The 26,102-nt window shown below is 35.6% G+C and overlaps 1 pseudogene; it reads left to right on the forward strand.

Annotated features, from left to right (window-relative positions):
• Window positions 1-26,102, forward strand: part of LOC149176806 (uncharacterized) — a 63,059-nt pseudogene that overhangs the window by 17,092 nt on the left and 19,865 nt on the right.

Genomic DNA, 26,102 nt, shown 5'->3' on the forward strand with positions numbered 1-26,102 from the left:
AATATCTATCACAAACATTCGAACAAAAACACCAGTCAATAGAGAAAAATAAAAAATTCACCAACAAATTTGTCCAACTAAGCATGGTTATGATTTCTTCAAAATTTTGGGTTCCTTTTAATGTCAAATTTCATAAGCATGTGTGATAAAAATATAACTCAATTAGTTTGGTTAATATTTATTAACATTCATTTTGGCATCACAAAGTGTTAATCGCCATTGGGAACTCTCTAGGGAAATTCCTAAAAATGGATGAGGAAAGAGCTATCAGGGGAATCTTCACATTTGCCAGAATATGTGTAGAAGTGGACCTGAGTGAAGGGCTACCTGACCACATCACGCTGAACTTTAATAATACTCAATGGATACAGCAGCTTGACTATGAAAATACAGCTTTCCGATGCAGGACTTGTTTGCAGACAGGGCACCTACAAAATCACTGCCCACTAGCCCGAAAGGACCCCAGGAAAACTAAGAAACAACCAAAAAAGCCCAAAGGCTGGCAGAACACAGACCCAATAGAAGAAGAGGACATAATTGAAGAACCCACAGAGAACCTGACGGAACCAGCCTCTCAAAAGGGACAGGAACAAACACAGGCAGCGAATACCCTTTCCACTCATGCGGGGCCGATCATCACAGATCTGCATCAGGAGTTACAACTGGAAGTAAGTGGCATAAAAAGAACCCACAGCTCAGAGGGCTCAAAATCAGACAAAGAACCACAAATGAACACAATGGAAAACCAACTAGCTATCATTTCACCCACTGCTGACTCAGGAGGATGGCGTCGGGTGGAAAAGAAAAAGGGAAGGAAAGTATAGGCCAGCTGGAACATATCAATCTTCTTTTTACTGTTACTCTGTGTTTTCCTGATTTTACAGGAATAGTTACTCTTGCTACCTAGTGTTATTGTTTTTTTGCTGCCTGTCAATACAGGTTCAGCCATTCGCATATGCCTTTGGCATCTACAAAATGTAATTTTATCAATTTATGAATAAAATTACGACTTTTTCCTAGGGGAAAAAAATATTTATTATCATTTCATTTTTTATCTTTTTTGTATAACTGCACATACAAGTGAATCTTGGGGATTAAGTGCCTCATACGTAGAAAACTTTTATTAAACCTCTAATCCAAGTTCCTCTTCAACACTATATGAAAAAACCTTGATTTTTTACAATAGATTGATCTTTTTGGTGTGTAATTTAAGGCTTGGAGCCTGCCCATTCCTTAACTCGTGCACCACTTGTTTTGTGCATATTGTGGATTGTTGTGTCTTTACTTGCTGATCTCTCTCTCTCTCTCTCTCTCTCTCTCTCTCTCTCTCTCTCGCTATATATATATATATATATATATGAAATTTCCTTTTCATTTTTTATTTTATATGTGAAAATGATCGATATTTATGCACATGCTTGGTTTCCTTTAATTAGATATTATATTTGTTTTTAATATTGCTTTGTTTAATGAAATATTGAGGATTCTAAACAAGTATTGTTGCAAGTGTTTAGTGAACCTAAGGGAGTCATATAAATACATTACAATTGGAGTTTATACTAGTAGAGGCTTTAATGTATGTTTGATTAACTATTCAATCAATTATGTTTTTCAACTTTCTTTAGAATATCGTTTCATGCAAGCATGCGTGCTTAGAGCTTCTTATATAGTCAACAATAGAAATAATTAAGAAGAGCATTAAGGGCCTTTCTCACGAAACAAAATCCCACAACTTGAGTTTTTTATAATGCAAACATTTGCAACCTAGACCAAAGAAGATTAGTTCCTTATTGAGTTGATAAACTAGAATCTTGTTATCTTTTTCCAAATTAGAATTTTCATTATTTCCACTATGGATACTTAAACAACACTAACGTTGTCATTTTATATGAGTTTAAATTTAATTTTAAAATTGTTTTTTTAGTTAAAAAATGGTAGGCATAGAAAAATCGCACTGTTGCATTAAAATATTAACCGCACTATTTTAAGGTAAACCCTAAAATAATCCAACTAGTAAAAATTCGAGTTCTTCCCGCATGGACACTAGAGGGGACCCTTGTCCTCCCCTCCCTCCTGAGATCGATGCCTTCAAATGTCTAATAGCCTCCTAGGGCAAGAGGAAAGCAAACCTGAATTAGCAAAAGTTTGTAAAGAAAGTCGAATCCATCCCCTCTATTGAACTTCCTGTAGAACGCCCGTGCCAGACTGCGCTAAATCTAGTAGAATGCAGGCTCATTGATCAATTTACGGGCCTTTGGCCCTATCCCAAACCTATTGATGGATCGGTTTAGGGAAACTAGAGGCCCCTTGTCTATGAAGGAATCCAAAATCATCTGGTAGGTAGAGGCTATTATGTTTTTGTCTTTGATTCAACAAGATATCGAGACCTTATTTCCAAAATGGTCCATATTTCATGGGCCCACAAGGGCTCTATCTGAATAAATGGACTTCGGACTTTGATCCTTCCCAGGATATTCCTTCAGCTGTTCTTGTCTGGGTAAGGTTACCCCACCTCCCTCTTCATTGCTAGAACTCAGAATCTATGGAAACCATCGAGAACAAACTAGGAAAATACATTGATAGGGATAAAAGGAGAGAACAATATTCATGTGCCAGAATATGTGTTGAAGTCAACTTGTAGATAGGGTTTCCCAAGGCGATCAAGCTAACTGTAGCCGACTGGTCTCACATACAGGAACTTGAGTATGAGCAGCTCCCCTTCAAGTGCCGACACTATCACGGCTATGGCCATTTCGCTCGAAACTGCAAGAAGAAAATTGAGGAAGAATCTAAAAAAGAGAAGGGCGAACAATGGACACAAGCCTGAAAAGCAGGCACATCCAAGCAGACCAATAGATAGAAAGGGAAAGGAGGGAATGAAGAGACTAGAGGACCCTCTTGTGGGAAGATACTACCTAAAGTTGAAAGCACATCAAATTCCACCACTTCAACAAATCCTTTTGTTGTTCTAAACCCTCCAGAATATTAAAACCAACCAGAACTTGAAGAGGAAGAGGTGCAACAGTATACTGAACAGATAGCAGACGCATAAATAAACTCAGGATCTCAGGGACAAACTGGAGTGGCCACCTCATAAATCCCTTGTGTAGATGCAAACTCGCAGGAAACCCATGGCTCTCCAGCAGGGGTTTGGGGAACCCATTGAAAGCTAAAGCAGTAAAAGACCTATCAAGAATGGAACCCTCAGATATCCTCCTGCTCCAAGAGATAAATATAGAAGAGGATTCTCTTCTATCCTTAAGTCGAATCAAGTGGAATAAGAACATAGGAAAAGCGTTCAGCGCCTGATGTACTTCAGGGGGGTCTTACAACATTATGGTCAAAGGAAATGTTTCAGCTGAAAAGATCCTTCGCAAACCAACAATGGATATACACAGAACTTCAACATCTTCCAAGTAAGAATTCTTTGGCTCTTTTCAATCTTTATGTCCTTGTTAATTACCTAGAAAAGGACTGCTGGAATTCTCTCTCAGACTTCCTAGAAATCTAAACTCCCCCAAACATCATACTGGCAGGGATCTTAACATCACTTTAGATCCAAAAGAGAAAAAATGTGGAGTTAGGGTAAATATCCCTTCCATGCCTTGGTGGAGTCTCTGATTCTTTCTTGGGACCTCCTTGACTTCAAACCTAAGAAAGGTCGTTATACCTTGACCAACAATAGAGTTGGTAATGCTAACATTACTGCTCGTCTAGACCAGTTTCTAGTTCAAAGATTTTGGATGGAGGGGAAGAATTTAATCTCTTCAAAAATTATGCCCAAGATAACATATGACCATAACCCCATCTCACTATTGCTAGAAAGAGAGGAAGACTTAGGCCCTATTCCCTTTAGATTCAGTCATCTTTGGGTAGCGAGAGAGGGCTTTATGGACATAGTGGCTTAAGCTTGGTCACAACCAATCGAAGGATCCCCCAACTTTGTGTGGGAGTAGAAACTTAAGTACACTAAGTATGCTTTAAAAACCTAGGCAAAAAAATCCCCTCTCCACTCCAATGGGCAATAGACAAAAGACTGTGCAGGCTTTAGCCGAGATTCATCTAGGCATGGAAGAAACTGAAACCACCAAAGCTCATCTACTCATCAAATAAAACGCCCATTTCAACTCTTTTCTCTCCTTTCACCAGGAAGAGGGGTACTGGTGCCTCATGTCTCGCAGCCTCTGGCTACAAGATGGAGGTAGAAACACATCATTCTTTCACAGACAATGCAGAGCTCGTGTCTCCTGGAATCGCATCTCGGAAATATCCACCAGTTACGACACTATCTTCCACACATTCTCCTCGAGGTTCTTTCGCATACGATTGTTCCACCATTATTTTTAGACCCAAATGTGTAAAAAAAGGTTGCATTGATCTCATCAGGCACTATAAACCCCTAGCATCAAAGAATCCCTTTGAAGTCAATATCTGACCCAGATGTGTAAAAAAGGGCTGCATTGATCTCATCAGACACTATAAACCCCTGGCATCAAATAATCCCTTTGAAGCCAATATCTAGCTCCGATACCAGTTGCTAAGAAAATTTACTGTATTACATAAATAATTACTAAGAGGAATAAATATAAAATTAATCAGCAACAACCAAAAACACATAAACACAAATGTTTATCCGGGAAAACCCCAAATTCGGGGAAAAACCCAACCTAATAAGATCTCATTAGCATTGGCCAAAACCCTGGCCAATCCGACCAAGTGAGCCTTCACCACTCACCTCTAGGTCATGCATTACAATAAAGTCCTTCCAGCCTTTTATAGGCTCCATTACATATAATAACATGGGCAGAATACTATGAGTGCACAATACCATGTGCCCCAAAACCATCACTGTTTAACCTGGTCAACTTTGACTGTATCCCGAGTCAAGTTTACCTAACAATTCTTTCACAGACAATGCAGAGCTCGTGTCTCTTGGAATCACATCTTGGAAATATCCACCAAGGAGGGCGAAGTCATCAAAGGATATCCTCTTTTAAAACAAGCCGCCACATCTCATTTTCAGAAATTGTTTCAGGAGGATGGTTCTTCTGATGACAATCTGGCTGCTAAATTTTTGTCAAACAACCTTCACTTGTCACTGCAGACTTAAACACTGGGTTATTGAAGCCTTTTACTAAAAAAGAGATAGTGGAAGTCATATGGTCAATGGAGCCGGATAAAGCCGTTGGGCCAGATGTCTTCACCATCCATTTTATAGAACTTGTTGGAATGTAATAAAACTCGATCTCCTCTTAATGATAAAAGCCTTCCAAAAGAAAGCCAAAGTGAGAGGGTGCACCAACTCCACCTTCCTTGCTTTAATCTTGAAAGAAGTTTACCTAGAGACTTTCGACAATTTCTGGCCTATCTCACTCTGCAATGCCTCATACAAGACTCTCACCAAACTCTTAGCCAATAGACTCAAGCCTCTGTTAGGGAATCTGATCTCCCCTCTTCAGGGCGGTTTTGTCAGAGGAAGGCACCTCATAGATAATGTGATCCAAGTGCAAGAAGCCCTCCACTCTAGCCACATTCGGAAGGAAAAATGCATGCTCATCAAGTTGGATATGTCAAATGCTTTTGACTGGGTTAAGCTCTCATTCCTCTATAAAATCCTTCTCTCTTTCGGTTTTAGTGTTGAGCTTGTCAACTTGATAAAAACCTGCACATATAGACCTTGGATGGCACCCCTGGTTAATGGCAGATCTGCTAATTTCTTCCAAGCTACAAGAGGGATCCGCCAAGGGTGCCCATTTTCACCCTCTCTTTATATCCCATTGGCAGAATCCCTAAGCAGAAACCTAACAGTTGAAAGGGAAGTAGGCTCGATCCCAGGCATTAAGGCAGCAAGAGGTGTGGATCCTATAAATCATGCCCTCTTTGCGGATGACTCTCTTCTCTTGGGAGGGGCCTCAATTAAGATAGCAAGGGATTTCAATGAAATTCTTCAACAATTCTACTTAATTACAGGAGCCTTGATCAACAAAAGAAAAAGTGTTGCCTACGGTTGGAATGTACATCATCCAACTATCCTTAAAATCGCTTACTCCTTGGGATTCCCTAGGTATGACAAATGGGAAAAGATCAAATACCTAGGCCTTCCCTTAACCTTGGGACCAAGCCCTCCCTCCCTCTAGATCGAAGTAATTAGCAAGATAAAAACAAAAATAGCATATTGGGGAGGCCAATGGCTAACAAAGGTTGGGAAGCTGGTTCTGATAAAGGCAGTCCTCTCTTCCCTCCCCATCTTCCTGTCTTCCGTCCTGCTAGCACCCAAGTCTATCACGGATCAGATCTCCAAGCTCCTTCAAGATTTTCTATGGAACGGGGGTAAGTGCAACCAGAGCAAGTTATATCTGGTAAGATGGGATATCCTTAAAATACCACTACAAGAAGGTGGGTTACAAATTCAGGATCCAGGCCTGGAAAATTTGGTTCTTGGTGGAAAAATCATATGCCAACTGTATGAAGACAAAAGACATCCTGCCAGTAAGATCCTCTGGATGAAATACCTAAAGGGACGCTCCTTGAGAAACCTTACAACAACATCTAATCCAATAGGAACAACAATTTGGAATTTAAGCAGAAGATGCATTGATCACTTACAACAGCATTTATACAGAATCTCAAGCAATCACTACAACAAAACAGGAAATTTACGCCAGATTTAGCACCAGATTTTAGTGTATTTTTTTCTCCATTGGGATGATCATCCTGGCGCTAAATCTGGCTCTATTGTACAATTTTTAAAGCGTCCTTTTTTGCGCCAAATTTTGCATCTTTTTTTACGCCAAATTTTGCATCATATTTTGCACCAAGATTTGCATTTGGTTTTACAACAGGTTTTGCTTCTAGTTTTGTGCCATTTTTTGCATCTATTTTTGCATCATTTTTTGCTTCCTGTTTTGTGCTATTCTTTGCTTCTATTTTTGTGTCATAATTTGCATCGATTTTTACACCATCTTTTGCATCTAATTTAGTGCCTTTTTTTGCATCGAGTTTGTGCCAGTTTTTGCATCTAGTCTTATGCCATTTTTTGCTTCTAATTTTGTACTTATTTTTACATCTATTTTTGCATCAATTTTTTTGCCTTTTTTAACACCATTTTTTTCATCTAATTTTGCACCATATGTTGAATCTGATTTAGTGCCAAAATTTTCATCCATTTTTGCACCATTTTTTTCATCCACTTTTTCGTTTCATTTGTCTCCATTTTTTGCATCCTATTTTGCACCTAATTTTGCATCATTTGTTGCATCCAATTTAGCATCATTTTTAATAACATTTCTTGCATCCAATTTTGCATCCTTTTGAGCATCTAAATTTTCACCCTATGTTGGACCATGTGTTGCGTCCACCTTTGAATCCCATTTTGTGTCTAATGTTACATTCAATTTTGAGCCATTTTTTTCATCTACATTTGCATTTGTTTTTGCACCAAGTTTTGAATCATTTGTTGCACCTCATTTTGCATCCAATGTTGCATCCAAATTTGAGCCATTTTATGCCTATTTTCGCACCATTTTTTCTACTTTTATGTCCAATTTTTCACCATTTTTTATGTCCAATATTGCATCCTTTTTGTTGTCTAATTTTTCATCCTTTTTGGCATCCAAATTTGCATCCTTTTTTATGCCACATTTTGTGTCCACATTTGCATCTTATTTTGCACCTAGATTTTAGTCTGAATTTTCATCCAGTTATGCATCATTTTTGGCATCCTTAGTTTCACCATTTTTTAGTCCCATTTTTCTTCTTGTTTTGTGTCTTTTCTTACATCCTTTTTGCACCCAAATTTTCATCCTAATTTTACACCATTATTTCCATCCTCATTTTGGTGTCCATTCTTACATCGTTGTTTGCGCCCAATTTGGTATCCTTTTGTATGCCCTATTTTGTTCCCTTCTTTGTGTCTAGTTTACACCCTTTTTTAATTATGATTTAAAACCCTTTTTGTCTCATTGTTTGCATCTTGTTTTAATGGCTAGTTTAACATCCAATTCTACTCCCAATTTTGCATCGATGGTTACATCCACTTTTGGCTTCTTGTTTAGAGTTTTAATTTTACTTCCAATTTACCAATTTTATTACATAGTGAAATATATTACAATTTCTATATCTCATTTTTTTGTAGGATTTAATTCACAGTTAGATGAACATAAAACCCTCTCAGTTTATCCTAGAAACCTAAGATAGACTGATTAAGAGAAAGGTTTTTTTAGGGCTCAGGATTCTTAGTAAATCAAGATATAGAGTATAGATTAAGAAAAGAGGAATGAATTCATGTGAGTCCTCGCATGCAGGTCTTGTTGGAGTTTTTAGTGTAGCTAGGAAGCGCTCTTGATAATTGAAACTATCATAAACATATAAATATTACTCAATAAATAAATATAAACCAAAATCCCATACATTCATTAGTTAAATAGGATAAGTAAAGAATGAATAGTAGCATATGGAAGGAAGAACGAATAATCTATATTAATAAAGGAGTTGGACGAAAGTTACAACCACACAACACCTCCCCCTACTCCTAGCTCCAAAACTCTCCCTCTCAATATAGATTTCAGCAGCGTGACAATACATGAATTCCCATCATTTCCTCAATGGCCAAGCCTCCAATATATAGGAAAGTGAAGGCTATGAAGATTTCCCAAATTCCTCATTATTTCAATTTTGGCAAAAGCTTTTGGGTGAATAATGTTTCCTCATATAAAAATGGCATTTTCCACTTTTTAGATGCTTTTGTGCTTAGGAAAAAGCTTCCCCATGCTTTATGGCTCTTTCCCACTTTTGTATGCTTTTATTTTTAGGAAAAATCTAAAGATGAGGACAAAGAGATCACATTCCACCATATGAGTTTCCGAAAGTGAACAAGAGTGTCAAATTCTAGTTAACTTGAGCTTTTTTCCTTGCATTAGAGGAATTTTCATTTTAAAATGTTAACATTGAATTTCCATGTCATAATGTGTAAGCCAATCAAAATCCTTTAAAATTTAAAAGACATATAGGTGTGACTATGCAGTGGATTTTTTTTAATAATATAACTTACCTAATTTATCTGCCCAAGTGACCCAAAACTATATTAAATATTAAAAATAAAATTAATATCTTAATCTATAAAAGTTAGAATATCTAGAATATTTTTAATGAAGGGTAAATCATGGCATGTTAAATAAATAAATTTAAATATAAAATCCTAAATCCTAAATTTAATTTAAATTTTAAATTTACTTTCTTAATTTAAATTTTATTAAATCTTCTATTGATAAATTAATTTAAATATAAAATATAAATATATGGTTATTTTGATAAAGGTGCATTTATTTGAGTATCTTAAATTTATATTTTAAATTTTCCTTTTAAATTTATTTTTTCTTAAATCTTGTGTTAATAAATTAATTTCAATATAAAATACATGTAGACGGTTATTTTTGATAAAAGTGACGTTTATTTGGGTACTTTAAATTTAAATTTAAATTTCCTTTAAATTTTGAATTTTCTTTTTTAATTTAAATTTTATTAAATGTTGTGCTAATATATTAATTTAAATATAAAATACATATACAGTTATTTTAATAAATGTGACATTTATTTGGGTAATTTTGGTAAAAGAATAATAAAAATGATATATTAAAAAATTGTCTACATGGCATTATTTTATTAGTTAATTTTTTCTTAGGTGGTTATTATTTTGGTAACAAAAGTTAGATGAAGGGGACAACTTGTTATAGACTAGGATATTGTGGTCCTCATGGTACATAACTTGTATTATAGGCTTATATAGTTTAGGAGAAAGGGGTATTTCAACCAACAACATAGTATTCTCCTCCAAGATGATGAGTAGGTATTTTCATGTATAACACATTTAAGAATATATCACAATTCAAATTCATAACTTAGTGTTTGTAAAGAAATTTAAGGGTAATTGACAACATTCATAAAAAAATATAGCAGTATCCTCATATATAACAATTCTCCATCAAAAAATCATTGACCATTTTCAATATACATATACTGCGACTAATCAACATTTATCGTAGATATCATTATTCCAAGGTAGATTCACAACATTACATCCAAAAATAGTAATGTCATCATACATAATCATTCTCCATAAAAAAGCATTGACAGGTTTCAACACATATATAAAGTAACAAGATAATACTAATAATATCCTCATCATCCTTAATCAAATCAACTAAGATTCAAATGTGTGATTATCATATCAAAATATTTCATGAACACCATTATTCTAAGGTAAATTCATAGCATCCATCAAAAGATAGTAATATCATCATACACAATAATTTTCCATCAAAATAATGTTGATAATTTTCAATATATACATAAAAGAACAAGATAAAAATGATAATATCATCATTATATTTAATCAAATCAGCTAAAATTCAATTTACGATTACCAAATAGAAATGTTTCATAGATATCATTATGCTAAGGTAAATTCACAACATCCATAAAAAAATAGGAATCTCATCATACACAATAATTCTTCATAAAAAAATTGTAAACAATTTTCAACATATTCACAAGGTAACAAGATAGTACCTATAGTATCATCATAATTATTCAAATAAACTAAAATTCAAATGTATGATTACCATATTAAGACATCCAACTAAATATAAAAAATAACGCATGGCTAGCTAGCACCATGAAAATCATAGCCAAGCTCATCCTCATGATCATTTCCATGATCATCATGCTGACCATCCTGATAATATCATCCACATAATCATCACCAATACCATCGACATCCTCATCATCATCATCTCTGATATATGATGTAATATAAACATAGTCTATATCATCATCTTCGTGGTCATTACCTATATCGTTCTGGAAAAAAAAAAACCAATATTACATGTTAGTACTAATTCTATAGAAAAATGCATATTTTTATTAGAATGCTAATAATAAAATGAGGTAGGACATAATAACATTTAATAGTACTAAAAATAAAATGAAAATATGGCTTAAGATATAGTGGAGATCCAACTAATATTACACTCGTAATTCACATTAAGTAGTAGAAGCATTTTTTAATCCATATGAAGTAGGTACCCATTTGTTCGTCATATTATATTGTGAATGTTGCTTATTATTTTCATGCAGAATTGGTAAATTAATATTTACTAGAAGCTTTATTTCAAATTACAATTGTAATTCAAATTAGAAATAGAATAAATTTTAACAAAAAAAGAATGTTACATGAAAAGGTAAATTGTTTCTAATGAAAAATAAGTCGCATACAATATGAATGTCACATGAAATATTGAGTTGTATTTAATGCATGTACTTTTCTCTATAGTAATATGGATTCTAATGTTCGTTCAAGAGCAAATGCTCACAAATAATTACTTCATTTTATCCATTATCACACTTAATCCATTATACCTAGTGAAAACAATGATTCCATTCAAAATGCTTTGAACTTCCTAAATATAATGTAAAATAGAAAACTCCATGACCACGACCATGACCACAACCCCCTCCCTTGCCTCGTCCACCATTAGAGACAATGAACTTGGAGTTATGACCATGATAGCAACCCCTCCCTTGCCTTGTGTCCACCATTAGAGGCATTGAACTAGGAATTAAGAGTACTCATGTTTTCTTTGCTCTAATTAATCTCCAAGGAATCAAAACTTGATCAATATATCAAGGACTCCATCAAGGAATAGATATATCATAAGAGAATCTCAATAGGCTTTGCCAAAAGAGTGTGAAATAACACTTATCTATGTTTTATGAAATAACTCGAGTGAGTGGAATGAATGGTGGGAAACACTTACCAAGGAAAGGAATATTTTTGGTCTATCCTTATTTCTATTATTATTTTTGCTTCTTAGAATGGAGGGAAGTGTTTAAAAGAATTAAAAAATATATTTTAAATCAAAAAAAAAAATTGCTTAAGTTTAGTTTTTTTTTAATATATATTCAGTTTAGTATTTTTTTATTTTCTAAAAGAATATATTTAGTTTCTGGTTTTTTTTTATAACAAAAATTATATTTCCTTTTTATAAAAATGGATTTTAAACATCCATTCATGCTAAATTTGTGATTTTATGATATAAGTTTAAATTATATATAAAAAAGTAACTTAATGCCATGCGTTGTGTCGCTGAGATGGGTATTATACATCTCTTCCTTGCTAAGTTATAGAATGTGCTTGGGTTTTCTTAATGCAATAAAATTAATTCTTCTCTTCATTATATCTTGAGATGTTCAACATGCACCTAACAAAAAAATAAAGTTAAAATAGGTTTTCCTTTGACCTTTGTAGATTTCTTTACCCATTACTCCTTGTCTTAATAGATTAATTGTCTTATGGTGGCCTTGAGTGGCCACTCCCATTAGTTGCGTGCTTTTTAGTTTTATGTTAGTGACATTTCTTAGGATTTATAACATGTTATTTAATTTATGAAAATGTGTTATTTTCCATATTATTGTTAAATATTAATATTAAATATGTTGGTTTTCAACATGTTTTAGCAAAAAGTTACCAAAAGGTTTATAGATTGTAATTTATAATGTAATGCTTCACTGCTTGATGAAATTGTTTTGGATATTTTTTTTTAAAGATTCATTGATTGATGAAATTTTTATGGATGTTTTTTTAGTATATGAACTTGTATGTGATAAAGTCAAAAGTCACCTCTTTTTGAGATTTTCATTGGTTAATTTCCCTTAAGGCTATCAAGTTCACCATTTAGTCCCAGGTTAAGGAAATATAGGAGTCATGAAGTGGTATTGTCCAATAACTTAAATCTTGGAACATGTTTTTTTTAGTCACATTATACTTCCTTTCTATGTAAATTCTCCATGGAAATAGTCTCATGGAACATGAGGGACCTCAATAGTAAATGAAAACAAATACTCCTAAAAGAAAAAAGGTATGCAAAGCACCCATCAATAATTTTGATATAAGAAATAAAAATATTAAGTGAGGTTCTACCTCATACAATTAGAAAATGGGGGAGGAATTTCCAAGTAGTAGTGATTGATGATTAGATATACTTGGGTGGAATGGCTATTATTTGGAATGTTCAAGACATCAAGGTTACCAATATGTTTACCTCTTTTCGCATTATGACAATATAATTTTAGTTAATTGACATTGAGGACTACTACCATGTATCCAATGTCTATGAATCCAATATCGCAAATGGAAAACCTCTATTTCTCAATTCTATTTCCAGCACAAGTAATTTATACTCCCCATCTCCGTGGATTATTGGGAGTGACTTCAATATTATCAAGTGTCTCGAGGAACAGAAAGGATGAATCACAATGTTTACCAAGAGATTTTGTAAGATATACCATCAAGGCCCTAAAGTAGTATCCATTAAATTTCTCAAGAAATGAGTCTCCAACCCACACATGTGGATCAATGACACGTAATACATGTGTGTGTGGTGACTAACTTAATACACTATGCTAATAACTCCACAAAGTTAAGTATTTCACTCCGTCACATGATTGACTATAATGTGACATAAGTAAACAAAGAGTAGACATGAAACCCTTAGGCAAGAAAAATTTCCTAGATCCTCAATTAGGTGCTTAAATGATGAAGTGAAAATGAAAGGGGAAAAGAGGACTTCATGATTTAACCATCACAAACATGTGATCAAGTGTGACTAGGAGTTTATATATTCATATGCTTTCCAAAGAGGGTGTGAATACATGAGTTACCATTCATTGGGCCTCATTTTTCTTTCTTTTGATTTTTCTTATATATAGGACTTACGGAATAAGGTTTTCATAAGTTTTGAACAACTCATAGATATAATATTTACATAAACTTACACTTTAACCTTAGAGTTTAGACTTAGATAAATCATTATAGTGTATATTTAATGATTTTGGTTTTCACTTTTTGATTTTCTTTCATCACAAATGACAAAAAGGGGAAATATTTTGCCACAAATCTATGAATGATTAATCATAAAGGATTCATGCGATAAAAACAAATTAGTGATGTTATTCCCAATGAAAATGATGGGTATTCTTGAGAAACGATTATGCTTGTGGATGTCTCCTCCATCATTGAGAGGGAGTGAGAATTGACACCATATTATCCATTTGTCATGTACTATGGCCGAGACTAATAGTCGTAAGCCTACTAAAGACACCAATACGGAGGATGGTGGATTAGATAAACATATAGGACCAATATTCTTTGATAATTTGTGCTTTGACTAGGACTAACCGCCATAAGTCAAGTACATTAATCCAAGATAAGAATAGTCATGAAGATCGACATTTCCTGGTGTCAAATATTATGACAGTGGATTAGGAAATAATCATGTCAAGACATGCCTGATAAGTGCCTAAAGAGGCAGTGGTGTCCAAATTTATGCCTCCCAACATTGTGCTATGATCTAATGGAGATATATAGCTTGTTAGTCAAGGCATTTCTATTTTGACAATGTTGGCTATGATGATTTAAATCATTGTTGATGCTTATCAATCCAGATCCATTCTTATATGAATATTTCAACTTGAGAGTACTTTTTTGTCTCATTATGAGTATCTCCCTAGTTTAGAGGGAGTGTCATAATCTTCATTATCATCATCATCACCACCATCAATCTCATCATTGCATTATCGTCATAATCACCATTCATGTTGTCATCATCATCATCATCATCATCATCATATTCATCATCATCATTATGGACATTATCATAAATTGTTCATAATTATAGGTGTCGTAAGAAATATCATCAACCCAAAAAACATTATTAGTGCTCAAAAAGGGTTGTTAGGACACATGATATATGCAAGAGAAATGACAACTTTATTTTTTAGAGATGACCGATGATCATCATCACCACTACCATTATCATCATCATTATAATTTTCATCATCCCCATCATCATAATTAATGTAATTTCTATCATCATTGTTGTCAACTTTGTCATGAACGTCATAATCATCATTAATGCCATTATTGTTGTTGATGATTACCAAGATGAAAATAATGATAATGATGATCAAATGATGATGACTTGGAAGATGACTCTAAAGATAATTATTATGATTATGACCATGACAACATTTAAAAATTGGGAAGATTTTCTAAGGCCATTAGCATCTCTATCATCATTGTCATTATAACCCCCATCATCTTTATCATCATTTTGATTATCATAATAATCACAATTCATGTCATCTTCATCATCTTCATTATCACCATCGTCATAATTATTGACATTATCATCAGTTGTTCATAATTGTTAATGTCATAAGAAATATCATCAATGCAAAAAATATATGAGAGTTGGAAAATGGATGCAAAAGTTAAAAAAAAAAAATGGTGGCAACAAGAGACGTAAAATTGGATGAAGAGTGGACACAACATAAGTAGATGCAAAACAAGACAGAAAAATTGACACAAAAGTGGATGAAAAAGTAGATGCAATAGTTGATGCAAACTTGGACAAAAAATAGGATGCAAACATGGATGAAAAAGTGGAAGAAAACATGGGTGTAATAGTAGGCATAAAACTTAGCATGAATTGTTGTGAAATAAATGTGGATACAACAATGAAAAAAAAAAAAAAGACACAAACTTGGATGCAAAAAGGAGGAAAAATTGCATTAAAAAATGGATGTAAACATGGACCAAACATGGGTGCAATAGTGGACACAAAATTAGATTCAAAATTGGACACATCAGAAGTGGACGTAAAAGTAGATGCAAAATGGGATGCAAAAAACAGAAAAATTATTTGATGCAAACGTGGATGCAAAATTGGAAGAAAATGTGGGTTTCAATGATAGGCACAAGATATGGCACAACAAAAGTGGATGAGAAAGTGGATGTAATAAAAAACACAAAACATACGAAAACTTGGATGCAAGACAAGATGCAATAAGGGATGAAAAAGTGGATGCAAACATGGGTGCAAAAGAAGAAACAAAAGTGGATGAAAAATATGGATGCAATGGAAGTAGATGCAAAAGATGATACAAAATGAGATGCAAAACCCAACACAAAAGTGGATGCAATATTTTGATGCAAAAGTGGATGCGAAGATGGATGCAAAATTGGAAGCAAATGTGGGTACAACAGTAAGTACAAAACATGGTACAAATAGTGTCACAAAAAAAGTGGATGTAATGATAGATGCAAAAAAAGAAGCAAATGAAGATGAAAAATAAGATGCAAAAAGGGATGCAAAAGTGGACATAAACATGGGTGCAACAATGGATGAAAAATATGATGCAAAAGTTGATGCAACAAAATTAGATGCAAAAGTAGATACAATATGCGACACAAAACTTGATGCAAATCTTGATGCAAAGGGGATGCAAAAAATGATGTAAAAATGGATGCAAAAAATAATTTAAAAAATGATGCAAAAGAGGATGCAAGAGATGATGAAAAAGTTGATGCAAGTGTAGGCGCAAAAAGTGGATGCAATAAATGATACAAAAGTTGGTGAAACAAAATTAGGTGCCAAACTTGATGCAAAACATGGTGCAAAGGATGGCACAAAACTTGGCATAAAACTTGGCATAACCTGGTGTAAAACCTGATGCAAAACCTATTGCAATACTTGGTGCTAAACTTGGTGTAAGACTTGGTGAAAAACTTGGTGCAAACTTTGCATCAATTTTTGCACCATATTTTATAAATGGACACAAATAGCACCAAAAATGGGCTCTAGATGCAAATAAGGAAGAAAAAAGAGATGCTAATCATAGGGTTTTGTTGTAGTGAATAGTCAAAGAACCTTACTGTGGGAGGATACTATTTAATGGAATGCCCCTTTGGCCTCCCTAAATTCCTACAATGAGTTAAAGATCTCGCTAGTGAACGAAGGTCTCCTTCAACTTGCAGACGAACAACAAAGAGAATTGGCCAGGATGGACTTCTCTAGGGGTCCCAAAATGTCTTCACAGTCAAAAAAGCTTGTTGTATACAACTATCTCTAGCCTCGCCCCTATCTACCACTCATCCAAGGACAAATGGGGGTGGGGAAGAATAGAAATTTACGTAGCAGCTCAAGGTTTCTCCTCTTTAAAATGTACTCATGCCCCTTCACTGACACCGAAGCTCTAGAAATCAGTTTTGTCCCCTTTTAGCCTACCAAAGGTGGATTTCTTCACATGGTTACTCATGCATAAAAAGGCACTAATAGGTGAAAATCTACACAAAAGAGGGTTCCACGGCCCCTTTAGATGCTACTTATGCAACTCTACTGCTGAAACCGCTGATCACTTACTGGTTGACTGCAATTTCACACAAGCAGTCTGGAATTTGGTCCTTCACGGTGTTAGTGCTCCCTCCCCCTCTCCTACATCTGTTGTTTCTCTGTACATCTCCTGCTCAGACAAAAATCCTGAGAAAAAAGCTAAAAACATAGTCTGGAACAATATCTGGCAAGTTATTCCAAAATGCCTTTGGTGGAAAGTGTGGTTGGCTAGAAACGACTACGTTTTCAACAACAAGCTTCCAAATTCAGTGGTAGTGGCGGCCAAAGTGAAAGCCATCTTGTTGGAAATTGCAAGTAAATTAGCTCCCGCCTCCTCTTTACCTTCAAAAGCTTCTGTGTGGTTGGGATCCTGCTCGATAGGAGAGAGGAACGATTCAGTCAACAAACCGTTGAATGCTCCTTCTTGGCACTTGTAGCCCACTAAAGGTGACTTTCACACATGGTGGCAAGGGACCTCAAAAGCCATGATCTTATTTGATGGAGCGTCCAAAGGGAACCCAGGAACTGCAGGTGTAGGGGGTTTTATTCTCTCCCCAGATAGATCGAGTGAAACTGCCTTCAGTTGGGGCCTAGGCACTAGCTCGAACAATCAAGAAGAGAATTAAAATATCTTAAAAGCTTTTTAGATTGCGAAGGAACTAGGTTATAAAATAATTCAAATTTTCGGAGACTCGAAGCTTCTGATTAAAATCTTAAACTTCGAAGATCATTTTTGTAATCCTGCATTAAACAAAACTCTACAGCAAATCCGAAACACTTTGAAAGATTTTAACAGAGTTGACTCTTACCACATTCTGCAGGAATTAAACAAGAAAGCAGACTCTTTGGCAAATAAAGGTTGTCTGCTACCTGAAGGAAACCTTAGTCTCAATGGAGGACCCTAATCTCTTCATCCTCTACTTTAACAAAGTTACAATAGGAATATCTACATTCATTGGCCTCAATGTTCAGATTGAGCGTTGTACTTGGAATTTTGAAATAAAACCCAGACACAGAGGATATCTTCATTTCAAGGCTATGTGGAGAGATTTCAAGCTTCTAGCCATCTGCGCTGTGCGAGCCTCCGGCCACCAACCTCTCTCCACCTCTAGCCACCATTTCTACCTCTTTACTTGCCCCCCATCAGCGCCTCTCCTCCCTATCAGTCACACTCAGGAATTCCAAGTAGCAAGCAGTCGCAACCAACAAAAGGAACATAAAGCAGAAGGAACAACACAACAACAGAAGGAACATCAAGCAGAAGGAACAACACAACAATAGAAGGAACAACAAGAAGAAGGAACAACACAATAACAGAAGGAACAACAAGCAGAAGGAACAGTCGTAGCCAACGGAAGGAACAACAAGAAGAAGGAACAATACAACAACAAAAAGAATAGCAAGCAGAAGGAACAACACAACAACAGAAGGAACAACAAGCCGAAGGAACAGACACAACCAACGGAAGGAACAAAAAGCAAAAGGAACAACTCAATAACAAAAGGAACAACCAACAAAAGGAACATCAAGCAGAAGGAACAGTAAGCAGCCCAAGGGGAAAAAGAAGAAAGCAAACCAAATGGAATTCAAGACAAGAAGAATCAACCCTCTAAGGAGTATTCAATCTACAAACCATGAAAAAATACTAGAGAATCAATGTTATGTAAATTTGCTTTACTAGTAGGACAATATGTTAGACAATATTCAAGAATAGCTACAAAAATCTATGAATTTTTGAATAAAAGCACAAGAGAAAGGATTGCGTTCCTAGCACATTCTCACGGCTTAGTTTCCACTTATGCTATAGTTGATTGTAATAGGATCTTGCTTCATCACAAATTTTGGTAATATATCCACTATCTGATCCTATTTAAAAAAAAAATATGTTAGCCATAACTTAGTATTTCATTTAGAAATTAATACAATAAATTTCATTCTTTAACCTTAAGTGATAGTAAGGAGAATCTAAGGCTAATTTTCCACATATAGTGGTGTGCTTCTAAGTTTATGGAATCCTAGGTTGATAATATTGCATCTTATTTTATGAAAATAAATTAGACCAATATTTTAACATTGTTTCCAAGGAATGATCCAAATGGATCCGAGAACACTCTCTGAGTCTTGACACCTCTTAAAATCATGCCAAAGATCAAAACAATCGCACATGAAGAACCCTTAGAATGGTGGAAAAACACTATCGGGAGGCCAAAAACACATGAAAATAGAGAAAACAGAGTATCAGAGGTCTGAACAAGTGAATGCATAGTAGCCGTCAGATCTGGCCCATCAACAATCCAGATTTGATCGGCGAATCACAATTGGTTGTCGCAATCAGAGGATATTTGTGCAGAGTACATAATACTTGTGATGGCGACTGGCGGAGTCAACTAGGACCATTGATCAAGTGCACAGATTGATGGCCCACGTTGCATCACAGGATCGCTATCGAAGATTAGAAAGAGCTCTTGCAACGGCTTAGGGCATGAGCGATATGCGATTGCGATTAATCGCATCACGATATCGCAATCAGAGAAAAATTATGGAGTGGCGCCTATACACATACATATATGCGATCCGATGACCTGGACCCAATGGCTATATAAACATTATTGCATAGATTTTGAGATCCGCCAAAAGGCATTTTTTAATGTATTTTCACATTTTTCGTTATTTAACGAAATACAAAGAAACAACATCGATGCGATAAGAACCAGACCCGAAAGAGTTCGTGAAAGGAAATATATATTATTTCAAGTCTGGGGGAAAGCCATTTTTACGTTATTTTAATGATTTTAACGTATTTTTAAAAATACCAAGGAGCAAGGTCGAAGCGGCTTGCGACAACAATGAGGATGGACCCAATAGGAAAATAGGCTAGATTTAAGGACTTTTGAAGTCCGAAATGAACGAAGTTTTGGCGGAATTTCACAATGTTGCAGCGTTTCTCTATGTAAAATAGAAAATGATCATTTTTGGCATTCAAAAGGATTTCAAAGGCTCGAATACCATTCCGTTATAGTACAGGTGGCCACCATCCTTAGTAGCATTTAGCAATGATTACTAATGCTTAGAAAGGGGTCTGAGCAGACAGAGGATGGGGATACTGAAAGCCAAGGAGCTGAAATGAACATGCAGCACAGTTTGGCTTTAAAGCCATAGAAAATAGAACATAGGACAGGCAGTGCCGAGGCAGAGCTAAGACAAAGATAGAGAGTGATTCAGAGAGTCAGTGTACTTAGAGAAAGCTTGAGAGGTTCCAGCAAACTCTTACTATTATATATGTTGTGTATTGAGTCTCAAATTTAGCTCATACTGTTGTAAAAACTCTGCCTGAAGACATAATAGAGAGGCCATCACTGAAGGCTGGAGCAGGAGATGTAGCCCAGGAGTATTGGGTGAAGTCCTTATTAAACTTGTTCTGTGGTTATGTGTTTGTCTATTATAGTCTTTTACTACTTCATAGTCTATGTATTTCGCAATTTGATCGATCCATTGCATAAAATAACATTAGCAAATCCATGCACATGAGTCTGTAATACCATATTAATTGTCTTAGATCTCGTTATCAGATCAAGTGGTATCAAAGATTTAGGTTTGCTAAGGTTAGAAAAGCTTGTTCTGGATTGGTGAATGATAACTAGGTCAAAACTCAAATTAGGAGAAGGAGAACTGGTTGAAGCTAACCTAGAAATTGGTAGAGTCTATCCTAGGAGGAAAATGGCAGAAGAAAATCCCTTGGAATTAGACTCTCAGTTCATGGACAGTTTCATGACCATGAGAGCCATGGTAGAAGAAATGTATCGAGAATTTAAGAAAGGTCGAAGTGAAGATTCTTCAACCTCCAAACAAGACAAAGGAACCGAAGAATCTCTTCTATATGGCCGTTCTGAAGGAAAAGGCAAAGGAAAAGAGGCTCCTCTATCCACACCTCCTGATAGCCCTAAAAATAAAAAGAAGAAAACATCTTTGATTAAATTAGATGTTAAATTTGATTTGCCAATATATGATGGAGAATTAAATGTAGAGAATCTAGATAACTGGATTAGACAGATTGATGTGTATTGCAGGGTGCAGAGCATTGATTTAGATAGGAGTAAAATTCCGCTAGCTAGCCTACGCCTTGGAGGAACTGCCTTGGTATGATGGGTAGGTAGGACAAAAGCTGACTTGAAGAAGCATGGTAAAATTCTTTCTGTCTGGAGTGAATTTGTTTCTGCAATTAAAAAACAATTCTATCCACTTGCTTATATGCAACAAGCTATGATGAGTTGGCAAACTCTTCGCCAATTAAAAGGGAAAAGTGTACAAATCTACACCCAAGAATTTAGAAAAAGAGCTTTGATTCTAGGCATATCTTTAGACTCACCTGAAGCTTTGCTAAAGTATATAGGTGGTCTACATAGCTATTTTTGGCACACCATTCTCATGTTTAACCCTACTAGTATAAATGAGGTATCTATTCAGGCTACCCATCTAGAGGCTAGGGGCAAGAATGTGAACCCAGAGATTGGGGGATCATCAAAACCCACGGCAAGCAAGAACAAGGAAAAGAGGAAGCGGAAATGGAAAGAGAGGAAGGAAATTCTCTACAAATAGCCAAACCTTCATGCACTCACTACAAGAAGGATGGGCATGATGATGAACATTGCTGGTCTTTGCATCCGAAGCTGAAACCCAAGAACTTTGATGGCAAGAAGAAGAAGACTGTTGCTGCTATACAAAAAGATTTGGGGTCAGACTCAGGTGATGAAACAACAATCACAACCATAGGTATAAAACGTAAAAATTACGAAGCATCCACTAGTAATTCTGCACAAACTATTGATAGTGAAGACATGAGCTTTTCTATATTAGAGTTGTTTCCAAGAATCAAAAGATTGATACTTTATTTGATAGTGGCTCACAAGTGAACTTGATTTCTGAAGCAACTGTAAATAAATTGGGACTACTAACCACACCTCACAAGAAGCCATATCCATTAGGTTGGGTATGTGATAAAGCAAAGCTACAAGTGACTAGGCAATGTAAACTTAGGTTTTCTTTTGGGTCAACATTTGTAGATGAGGTTGAGTTAGATATCGTTCCCTTGGATATATGTGGAATTGTTTTAGGAAGTCCTTACTTGTATGATAGAAAAGCCATTTTCTATAGAGCTGAAAATAAGTATCAACTCATTAAAGATGGAATCGAATATATTGTAAGAGCTCATAAACCCAAGAATAATTATACTCTCATAAACTCAGGGCAGATGAAAAGAAATGTAAATTCATGCAAGCAATTTTTACTAATGGTTGTAAAAGAAGAAAAACCTTATAAAACCAATGTATTTGAAGGCTATGATGCTAAATAACAAACTGACTTAGAAAAAGTTGTTTCGGAATATGATATCCTATTTCAAGAACCTAAAGCTCTGCCACGCAAAAGGAAAATTGTACATGATATTAATTTGCAGCAAGATGCTCCATTGCCTAACATCAGAATGTACAGGTTATCCGCTTCAGAGAATGTAGAGATCAAGAAGCAGGTACAGGAGCTACTCGAGAAAGGGTTCATAAGACCAAGCACATCACCATGCGGATCTCCAATCGTGTTGGTGAGGAAGAAAGATGATTTGTGGAGGATGTGCATTGATTACCGAGAACTGAATAAAATAACAATCAAGAATCATTATCCCCTTCCTCGCATTGATGATCTACTGGATCAGTTGAAAGAAGCTGTTTACTTTTCCAAGTTGGACTTGCGTAGTGGTTACCATTGGGTCAGAGTGGAAGAGAAAGATGCATGGAAGACTACTTTCAAAACAAAGCAAGGGCTGTATGAATGGCTAGTTATGCCTTTTGGCTTAAATAATGCCCCTACCACTTTCATGCGAGTTATGAATGATGTACTCAGGCCTTTTATTGATGATTTTGTAATTGTATATTTGGATGACATTCTTGTTTTAATTAAAACATGGGAAGAACATTTGAAGCATGTAAAGTAGATTCTATATGTTTTGAAAAAAGAAAATCTCTATGTTAAATTATCAAAATGTCAATTTGGCAAAACACCTTTGAATTATTTGGTCATATTTTAAGGGGTGGTGAATTGAAGATAGATCCCTCTAAGGTTGCAGTCATTGTAAACTGGCCTAAACCCAATTCTGCTATAGAAGTTAGAAGCTTCCTAGGAGAAACACAATATTGGAGAAAGTTTATTGCTAACTTTTCCTTAATTGCAACTCTCTTACATGCTTTGACAGGATTGAACAAGGTGTTTTAGTGGGGAGGCAAACAACAGAAATCCTTTGACACCTTCAAATGAAAAATTAGTACAACACCAATACTAGCATTTCCAAATCTTCAACAACCATTTGAGATTGAAACAGATGCCAGTGACTATGCCATGGAAGCAGTGTTGATGCAACATGGTAAACCCATATGCTACCATTCTGAGACTTTTAATTCTGCAGTAGTTAATTATCCTACATATGATAAAGAATTGTATGCTTTAGTCCAGAGTGTGAAAAAGTTGAAACATTACTTAATGGGAAAAGAAACAATTATACATACTGATCATCAGCCACTTCAGTACTTGCACTCAAAAACTAAATTGTAGAAATCAAAACACTATAGGTGGATGGGTTTCCTACAGTAGTTTCATTTAGTCATCAAATATAAAAAGGGCATACACAATAAAGTTGCAGATATGGTGTCCAGACCAATCATAAGTGCATCTACTATACTTGAGCATAACTCAATAATGCATGAAAGCTATATTGAACAATATACTCAAGATATAGACTTTAAAGATGTATATGCATCATTAAGTCATGGAAAAAAGGTAGAAGAAATGGATTACTATGTTAAGGATCAACTCTTGTATCATTTAGGAAAACTATGCATTCCACAAACTGAAAGAGTTAACAAAATTAGGGAGGCACATACTTCTCTGATATCAGGTCATTTTGGTGTAAGTAAAACAGTTGCACAACTGCAAAGATACTGCTATTGGCCAAAAATGCATGAAACAGTTTCTAGATATGTAAGAGGGTGTACCATGTGTGCTGAAAGCAAGCCCAGCAATAGAAAACTCGGCTTGTACACTCCACTTCCAGTTCCTTCTCATCCCTGGGAAAGTGTTTCCATGGACTTTGTTGGGGGATTGTCGAAATCTAGGAAAGTTCATGACTATTTATATGTTATTGTGGACAGGTTCAACAAAATGTGTATTTTCATACCCTGTAATAAGAAGATTACAGCTGAACAAACAAGGAAGTTGTTCTTTCAACATGTCTGGGTGCATTTTGGGTTACCCACTTCCATAGTATCTAATCGAGACTCCCGAATTCTTGGGAATTTTTGGTCAAATTTGTGGGAATTAATGGACACCAAACTGAAAAAGACCACAACCTTTCATCCACAAACAGATGGCCAAACAGAGGTAGTCAACAGAACGGTGATCCAGTTGCTTAGGGGTTATTGCAGCAAGCATCTCAAGCTTTGGGATGAACATTTATGTTATGTGAAACATGCTTACAACCGTGCTAAACATTCTTCTACACAGAGATCTCCTTTTGAGACCTGTTTTGGTTTTATACCAAGGTCTCCCTTGGATTTTGTCTTTGAAAAAGACATAGTAGTTTCTGGACACAGTGATGTGGACAAAGCAACCAGGTTCATTGAACAGATCCAAGAAATTCACCAGGCAGTGTAGGAACAGCTAGAAAAGAGCCAAGCCAAATACAAGGCAAGGCATGATAAGCATCGGGTGGAGCACAACTTCCAAGTTGGTGATCAAGTCTGGCTGTATATCAGCAAGGACATGATGCAAGGTGAAGGAAAAAATCTGAAGCCAATAAGTTATGGGCCTTTTAAGGTACTTGAGAAAATTGGTGAGAATTATTTCCGCCTTGATTTTCCAGCTTACATGCACATTTATTCAGTGGTAAATGTAGAAAATTTAAGACTATTTGAACCTTCATTAATTGAAGATCCCAAAGAGCAAAGTCAATTGCCTTCTATTGATGATCTGTTGCCTGAATATCTCAATGAGTTGCAAGAAGATACAATTCTGGACAGGAGGGTGAGAACTATGCGCAGAAGGGGTGTTGAGTACCTAAGAATTGGACTCAAAGGTTCAAAACCCAACAGTGCAAAATGGATAGAGATTGGGCAAGTGAGGTAGCTGTATCCTCACTTGAGATGCTTGAAAACCAACTTTTGGTGGTCCAAAATCCTTTTCCAGTGGGAAGGCATGATCCAAATGGATCCAGGAACGCTCTCTAAGTCTTGAAAACTCTTAAAATCATGCCAAAGATAAAAACAAATGCACGTGAAAAACCCTTAGAATGGCGAAAAAACACTATTGGGAGGCCAAAAACACGTGAAAACACAGAAAAATAGAGTATCGGAGGTCTGAACAAGTGAATGCGCAGTGGCTGTCAGATCTGGCTAATCAACGTCTAGATCTGATCGGCTAATTGTAATCAGTGATCGTAATCAGTGGATATCGACGCAGACTACATAAAACTTGCGACGGAGACCGGTGGAGTCAACTAGGACCGTCGATCATTTACGCAAATCGATGGCCCATGTTGCATCGTAGGATCGCTATCGGAGATTACAAAGAGCACTTGCAACGACCCGGTGCATGAGCGATATGCGATTGCCATTAATCGCATCGCAACATCGCAATCAGAGAAACATTATGGAGCGGGGACTATACACATACATATATGCGATCCAATGAGTCGGACCCGATCGCTATATAAACATTATTGCATAGATTTTGAGATATGCCTAAAGGTATTTTTTATTGTATTTTCACATATTTCATTATTTAATGAAATACAAAGAAACAATGTCGATGCGAAAAGAACCATACCCAAAAGGC

The sequence above is a fragment of the Pinus tabuliformis genome, chromosome 4_1 (assembly GCF_031772625.1).
Source record: "Pinus tabuliformis cultivar Carrire ecotype Pingquan chromosome 4_1, CPIR1, whole genome shotgun sequence".
NCBI lineage: Eukaryota > Viridiplantae > Streptophyta > Pinopsida > Pinales > Pinaceae > Pinus > Pinus tabuliformis.